General features: G+C 43.2%; 1 protein-coding gene across 2 annotated transcripts in view; it reads left to right on the top strand.

Moving 5' to 3' along the window:
* tet3 (tet methylcytosine dioxygenase 3) overlaps positions 1-8,387 on the top strand; it is a 34,555-nt gene that overhangs the window by 6,770 nt on the left and 19,398 nt on the right. Inside the window, exon 1 of one of the 2 annotated variants that reach the window (XM_023397626.2) lies at positions 3,961-4,374. The exons of the other annotated variant lie outside the window; for it this stretch is intronic. The gene's annotated coding sequence lies outside the window, so the exon portion shown is untranslated. Of the gene's footprint in view, positions 1-3,960; positions 4,375-8,387 lie in introns of those variants that run through there. 2 annotated transcript variants of the gene reach the window in all.

The raw sequence follows: 8,387 nt of genomic DNA, 5'->3' as shown, positions 1-8,387 counted from the left end.
GGGGGAGAGAGCAGTGGTGGAGAGAGGTGGAGTCAGCTGACAGGAAGAGATGGGAGGAGGGGAAAGGACCCTCATGTCATGACCGTGATGCTCATGTGAGTTGTTTAATGGCTGCTGGAGAAAGTGTTTTTTTTTTTGTTTTTTTTTTTACCATAAATGACACAAACCTTCTCACTAATTAAAGGTGATGAAGGAGCAGAGATAGTGAAATAACATCAGTTCACCCACTAAGCCCTTGAAACTGAACAGTTTGTTCTTCACCGGCTTTTGTGTTTCTCACACACACACACAAACACAGACCTCCCACTACTGATGTGCTGGTAAAAAAAAATTAAAAGCTTGTTTCAGTGTGTGAGGGTTTTATGTCAGGACTTTGTTGAGAAGAAAAGACAAAGATGACTCAGGCTTAGTCATATGCAAGCCAACCCAACACACACTGCTGAGAATGGACTTTTGTTGTCAGTCATCCCTCCTACAACCAAGACCTTTCCTCTGTGCTGCTGAGAAACAGTGAGCAAGAGACAGAGAAGTGAGAGCGATGGAGAGAGAGAGAGAAATGGAGAGAGATAGAGAGAGAGATGAGGGCGTGAAACAACTCATTTGGATGATAATTTGACTACACTGTGAGATGAAGCGATCGATGTGAGAATTGGAGTCTCTGTTGTATCGTCCTCTCTCTTTCTCTCAATGCCCGGTTACAGCAGGTTCACTGTAAGTGTCATGTTTTCCATTTAATTTTCCCTGAAAGGTTTAACATACTTGTATTGTTGTTGTAATTTCTTCAGGTCTCTGTGTCTTGTGAGAAAACAGATGAAGTAGAAGTTAACTAGGACATGGCTACAGACTGTATGCCCTCCAGTTATAGTGTAACCTATCACATTCTGTTATCTAGTTGAGACGTAACTCATTGTGTTCAGGAGGTGATTTCAGGACAGCTCTCTTGGGCAAACCTGAATGACAGCATCGTGCTGTTGCTTCTTTAATCACACAGAAACATCTTAAAGCCAAGAACACACTTTATGTACTTTTCTGTTTTTAATTATCTATATTAACTATTCATCAAAGAATGTGTATTTCATTCAAGAGTAGTCTTACTGTATTTTAGTTTTATCTACCTACATACAGTAAAGTGTGTCACATGTGTTGTTTAGCATCTGCGTCATGTGTCGGAAACAGCTGAATATGTTACCGTGGAGGTTCCCTTTTCTGTGTTGACGTTCTGGTCAAATTGTACTTCTTTGTTTTACTCAGCTGTGTACGTGGACAGGGGGCAAACTCACTCCGAGATCACGTTTTCACAACGAGACTGAGTGAGTTAATGTATTGTGTTGAAGTATGGTACTCTTCTCTAGGTCACAAGTTCAGCTTTTATTTCTGTTCTGTTTTCTTGATGTTCACTTTAAAAGCTGTGAACGTGTTATAGCCATGTTGTGTCATTCATTTGTTACACTGTTTATATTAGATCTAGCTGTGATGTCTGCCGGTCTGCAAAGATCTCTTTTAGCCCAATGACCATATTAGCTTTGAAAAATTATTTATTTTGGCAAGTGTTGTGTCGCCGGTTTTACTTCAAGAACTCCTTCAACTGAAAGGTTTAACTTTTCTGACAACAAAGGACAGAGAAAGTCTGTTCTGTTCAGTCTTTGAAATGAGGAACTGTGCTTGGAGAGCATGTGATTCAGGGGTTAAGTCGAGGCTCAAGCTAGAAATGCAGTGTCATTGCAGCCGGGGGAGAGCGTGAGCACGAGTCAGTCGGGTGAATGAAAGAGCAAGTTTTCGAGTGTCCGTTGGTGTGTGGTGTTGGTGATAGTAGAGAGTGGGCATGTGTCAGATAATACATGTGCCCACCCAGCAGTGGAGGCAAGCATCCTGGTGGGACCCACTGATGATGATGACGATGCAGCTACGTCATCGCCACATGTGTTTCCTACCTCGCTTGCTCACTGCTCTCACTCTCGCTCATTGGCACTCCCCGGTCATGTGACCTAATGCTCTACTTCTCCTCTCCTTCCCTTAGACAGCTTAGGCTGCGCTGTGTTTCTCTTTGGAATTGACACTCATCTGTGTGTGTATATATGAATATGTGTGGCAACAGAGAGACAGACAGTGGACAATTTGCAGGGCCAGAGAGCGGGTGCGTCAGAAAGTGTTGGAACGGTAATGCAATGAGCTATGCTAGGAGGAGAAAAGGCTCAGGAAACAAAACAGAGAGGCACATCGAGAGAGGGAGGCAGAGGCAGATTGAGAAAGCCAGAGAAAATGAGACATCAAGAGAGACCAAGAGAAACAGGGAGAGCCAAAGTAAGAGAAGCAGGGAAAGGTTATTGAAGTTAATCCAGCCATAGCGCAGTGTAGCCGGCACATTGCTCAGTAATATAACAGAAAAATACTACGCAGGAGCTGACAGCGATCTGCATGGGGGAGACAGCCATGTTTCTCCCCCCCCCCCTCCTTCCTCCTCTTCCTGGTTAAATCTGCTTCAAAACTCCAGCAATGTTGGATATGAGAGAGGAGACGCCACAAGGCCGGTCAATCCAGCAAGTGGGCGAGAGGAAACATCCAGCGATCATGACGACGTTGATGATGATAATGGCAGTGACGCCAAGGCAGAACAACGGTGAGGAGGGGACAAGAGGACGTTATCATAGTAGAGGACAGAGATCTTACATCCTTAGCGAACTGTAGTGGGTTGATTACTTGTGGTTGCTGTCTTCGTTTGGCAACAACCCGTTTGCCTTCTTTCTGTTTGTGCCCTTTTCCTCCTCCTTCATCATCTTCCCTCCCGTTACAGAATCAGTCAAATGAATAACTGAGCGACTCTGTCTTGCTTTTAACTGTTATCTCCACAGACTTCCCTCTCGTTGTCGTCCCTCTCCTTGGTGTCTTCCTCCATTCCCTTCTCTTCATCCTGCCACTTTTGCTTGCTCATGTCGAAGTGTCATCCGCTGTTCTCTCTCCAGTGCAATAGTTGTCTAGTTGCTCTTTTACCTGTGTTGCAATCACATCTCCATCAGTCCTCCATTTGCTTCTGCCTCGTAGGTGAGTGAGTTGACATTATAGAGTTTCATTGAATGGTTGTATATCAAGTGACCCTCAGCTTCCTCCAGTCAGGATCTCCTTTGGATCTTTGAGGAAGGGCCAGCAAAACCGCCAGAAAGCAAGCTCCCTCTCCATCTACCAATCTTTCTCTTTCCTTTGCATGCAGCCTTACTAGTGGAGCTATTACAGCCCCAGGTGTGAGATTGAAGCTTCTTGTTTCATGCGATGAATGGGCAACCGATGTGAAGTTGGATGAGGAAGAAAATGGACATTGAGGAACCATTATCGGTGGCTTCTCCTTTGGCCCAGGGCTGTGCTGAATCTAAACGCTCAAACATGGAACAAAATCTCTGTAAGGAAAAAGCAGATGCCGTTTGCAGAAGGAATAAATAAGCAACGTAACGTTGCTTGTCCTTTTTTCCTTTTCCCGTTGATGCCGTTGTGAGTTGAGATTGTATGTTCGCTTGGCAGCCGCTGGTTCGCCTCTGCACTCAAAAGCAGACAAAATCTGTCATAGCTGAAATTGCCAATATTTGGCATTTGGCTTTTGTGAATAAACAAAACAGTGACACTGCATTTCTAGATGATGTTATGTATAACATCATCTAATGTTGTAGAGCAAATAGTGTTGAAGGGTGGGATAGAGACAGAGAGAGGTTTTCCTATAACCATTCCCCCCTGCTGCACTGTGCTGTTTCCTAGGCTGCCGCTACTAGTGACTATCCCTCACAGCCCTCTCTGTTTCTGCTCACTGCACACTCCTCCATTCCATCGTACGTGCCCGCTGTGGCTCAGATAATGGCCTCTCGCTCTGCACACACTGAAGAGAGAGAGGAGAGGAGATGGAGGGAGAGGCTGCGTGAGAGGGAGGGGAATGGAGGGAGGGAGGGGGAGGGAGAGAGAGAGAGAGAGAGAGGGGAAGGTGGGGGCTGCGAAGAGAAGCCGACTGCATGTGTAGCCGAGAGAAAGAAAGAGGATATTGAAAAAAGGAAGGGAGGAGCAGACAGAGATAATGAGAAAGGAAAAAGGAGAGAACAGAAAGCATCGGCCATAAGAAGAGGCAAGAGAATGAGAAACGTGTGTGCTGTGCTGGGGGGAGGTGTGTTGTGTGTGTGTGGCTGGCAGTGTGTGCGTGTCTGAATGCATGCATGTGTATTTCGGCACTCACTCTGTCTGTGCACTGCACAGACTGGAAGAAATAAAAAGGAACAACCCAACAAGGCTGGACTGCTTGTAGGCTGCTGTGTGCCGGCAAGCAAGTCTCATGCTCCTCTCTGTCTCCTCTTCTGCTTTCTGCTCTTCGACCGGCAGCTCCGTCTGGACGTCTAGGATCACGTAAGTATGCGTCGCTGGTCTTCGAGCCCTCAGCCGGCTTCATATTGTCAGTGTCTCTGCTTCATGTTCCTGCTCAGCACGGCAGCAAAGGAAGGGGTGGGGGGAGAGGGAGGAGGACAAGAGGGAGGATGGGGAGTGTTGTGTATCAAGGATTTAGGTTCAGCTGTCTATTCGCGAGCTGAACTTAACCCCCTCACCACCACCAGCAATATCTTTACATACTTTACCTCCTCCTCCAGTTTTTTTTTTTTTGCAGTGTCAGTGTTAAATAGCACTTGCTTTGCTCCCACACAGAGCTGTAAAGGCTTATCTTGTTTAAAGGGCTCCCGGACTCAAGTGCCTGGTCTAGCGGGTTCTGCAAGATCTGATATAATTAGTTGTGTTGATGTTTTTTGATACACTTGTTTTGTCAAGCTTGTACAAAATGCGTGTGTTTGTGTGTGAAATAGAGTGACACAGTTAGAGAGTCAGGGATAGAGTCCTTGCGAGAGAGTAAGCTCTGTCGCGGTGTAAATATTTGTCAAAGCACGTGGTCTGTCCTAGGTGTTGTGCGCTGCAGGTGTGAGTGTAGCATTTCCTGCCTGGACTGGTGTATAGAGTCATGAACAAACCAGTCAAGGTTAATCAAAGCTCAGATTATATGAGGATTCAAAGAAATGTTATTTTGTATGTGTGGTGTAGTATTTGTTATCTGCACCGGCACAGCTCAGAAAAATCAATTTGCTCTAAATGTTGAGCATGAGGTGCTTTAAACCCATGTGACTTTAGCCTGTGGTTGTGTTTTGTGTAGCTAACTGTGAGAAAAAAGAGGAAAAGAGAGTGGCTGTGTGACTGACAGTGCATGATTGTGGGATGTTTGGTTGTGCAGTGTTGCAGTCACTGTTTCAACACTGCAGTTCTCATAACTGCCGTGCACAGCTAGCTACCCCCTCCACCCCCCCTTCCTCTTTCCCGTCTGATGCCGCTGATAGTGCAGACATGGGGCCTCTCACGTATTGCATGCCGGCTGTTCGCTTCCACCCCCGACCCCAAGCCCACACCACCTCTCATCAATACTACCGCCACCCCCTGGGACTCCCATCAGACACCCGGCGCAGAAGGTGGATTCAAAAGAGCCGAGCACACTGCCTGTCCAGTAATTACCCACTTCAAAGGCTCATTTCAATGATATTCAAATGTCGGGGAAGCTGGACGTCAGGCTCAGTTCTACTGTCACACACTGATGGATCTACAAACAGGAGCCATCTTCTTTCTTTTTTCCTGGCTGGAGATGATGGGATACTGGGTGGTTCACATCTATCTGAATCAGGAACTAGTTCACGTTTATGCTGGGGTGTGAGACTGTCAGCTGGCTTGACTTTAGTGTGAGTTGTGTGTATGTGTAAGGAATTATTTATATCTCCATCATATTGTTACAGTGCAGTATTTGTTATGTCTCCTGGCAGGGAAGGATCATGCTTGATGCAGGGAAGTTTCCTTCACAGTTAACACTATCCGCAGAGTGTGAAGCTCACAGCAGGTGCTTGTTCAGGGTGTCTTTTCCGTTTATAGTAAACACAAAGGTAGAAGACTTTGACACTAAAAAGGTTATTAGTAGAGCGTTGGCTTCTACAGGGAATATATTTATATCGAGTTTTGTGTTTTCCTCATACAATAGCAATTAGACATGTTGGAATACGCTGTTCAGCCACAACATGAACTCTGTCAATGATTTCTCAGTCTGCCCTTGGATTATCTTTGTTTGCTGTTCTTCTCTCAGACTCATTTAATTTTAATCTATGAGGAGCTAACCTGGGCTGAATACTGTTTATGACTAATAAAGAATAGAATTCAGGTGAACTGGAGCAACATATTTGGCTTTAACATATCAGATTAGTGTTCATTTAGACAAATGTAACAACATTACTTTGTTACTGTCCACACCTCTTTTACCGTTTCGTGGTTACACTCACCAAACTGGTGCTTCAAGCAGAGTTAAGTAAACAGAACTCTTCGAAAATGTAATTTGACACAAGGTCAGGTGATGTATTTCAGTGTGACTACGAATGTGAGAACTGTCCCAGTTTTGACTGAGAGAGGAAGTGAGTTACATGTATATGGCTGCACTGATCAGCTCCTGATTGGTGTCACCACATTTCTGAGAAGGTCTGAAAACCTACTGAAATGGCTGATAATAAAGTGCATTGTATTTAACAGAAAAATGAAGGAATTCCTCACTTATTTGTGTCCCAAACAGCGTGTTTATAAAGTACTTCTGCATTTTATATTTTCTGATGTTGTATGCTGGGATGCAATGACTGCAATGAATACTGCAGTTTAAAAATTACCATCTGTGTCCATTTATAGCAGGTGCAGTTAGCTGTCCTGTTGTAGAGCAGGTGGTTTGGGGTGGGGAAGGTGAGCCTTTGTCAAATATCAGGAGGAAGGGGTTGCTGCTTTATACTTTATATTTGAGAGAAAGGACAAATATTTGTGTGGAAGCATTATTTGTAAAATATGAATTGTTTGTACAGCCACACGACTTGTATTGAAAGAAGCCTCTATTCAATACAGTACATGGGCCATACTCTTAAAAGAGCTCCATCGTTTCATAATCGAAAACAAAGAAATGTTTTGTCAATTTGTGTTTCTCAAGATTACACTTCATATAAAGTAAATTAAAACGAGGATTAGAGTCAAGTTCGCAAAGAGGCCAGAAAATCCCACAGGGTCTTTTACGATGGTGTAGTGTGTTTCTCTTTCCTCAAATGTTTCCAGAGAAGTTCAGTCAGGTTCAGGTCTTGTGCTGCAAAGTCAAGTCACACCTGAATATTTTCCTCACTTACTCCCTTACTTCACCAGTTACTCAACATAACTTGACCTTTGGTAGCACTACGGTAGCTCATGCAGGAAAACAAGTGTTTTTTATAGTTATGTGTTTCATTTACCCTCAAGTCATATATGTCCACCACATCTCAAACACCAGACTTTCCATATAGATGTTCATACAGTATAGGTCTCTCCATCTCCCCAGGCTCCTCTTATATCAGCATGAGGTTGTAACTTTTGAATTTTTCTCTAATAATTGTTCGTGTTTATCAAATGTTGTGTGTCTCAGGCTCTGCTGGAGGATTTTCTCACATTGTTTCAGAGCGTCATGTGAACAGAGCCACACCACCAAACTTAATTTCATTCTGTTGCAATTAATGTTTAAACCCTCTATGTGAGGGTCCTGACCAAATAACTAATGACTAACACTAGCTCAAGTTCAAAGAAGATTTTCTTTCAGCCTTTTTAGGAAGAATTTTAGTATTTCTAGCTATACACTTTATCAGCAGTTCACTTTAGTTGTCTTAGATGAGGTGCTGTCTTGTAGGCTAAAGATTATCTTAGCATTGCATACTGGTCTTCAAATGTTCAGGTCATTTTAGGTTTGCCATTTAAGGTACTGTTTTGGTTGAAAATTTCTTGGGTTTATAATAATCACTCCAGTGAATGAGAGTTTCACTGCACACTTTCAGTTTGCTGCTAAAATAATTTTTCAGATTAACATCAACAAGCCCATTACAAACAGTTTGAAAACATATTTCAGTACACGTTCTCTTTCAAAGTTAAAACAGAAGCAATTGCAACATAACTCCACAAAGACCATAAAAACTTAATCAGTATTTGAATTTGGCTGATGAAAGAAATTCACACTAAGCATATACATGTTATCAAATACAGTATAGTTCTATTTCTAAAGAATATTTCTAAAATATCTAAACAGTTTAAGAACTAGTTGTAGATTTTAATAAATGATAGAAATGACAATTTCTTGGAATTGGACTGAGTTTTTTTTACCTTGCAGCAATTCTGTATATTGTATTTTGTTTTCCTCACCCCTCAGTGTGGATTTAATACCCCAACACAGATTCTCCCAAAACCATGGGGCACATGTTTTAACATCAACTGTCTGCTTTGCATAGCCCCAACTGATCTGGAGAGGTGTCCATTTATAGATAACAGTCAAACTATGTCACATGACCTGTGAC

This window comes from Seriola lalandi, unplaced genomic scaffold (genome assembly GCF_002814215.2).
Source record: "Seriola lalandi dorsalis isolate HSWRI2012SDOR001 ecotype SW California unplaced genomic scaffold, Sedor1 jcf7180002054883, whole genome shotgun sequence".
NCBI lineage: Eukaryota > Metazoa > Chordata > Actinopteri > Carangiformes > Carangidae > Seriola > Seriola lalandi.
This window is presented reverse-complemented; position numbering and strand designations above follow the sequence as displayed.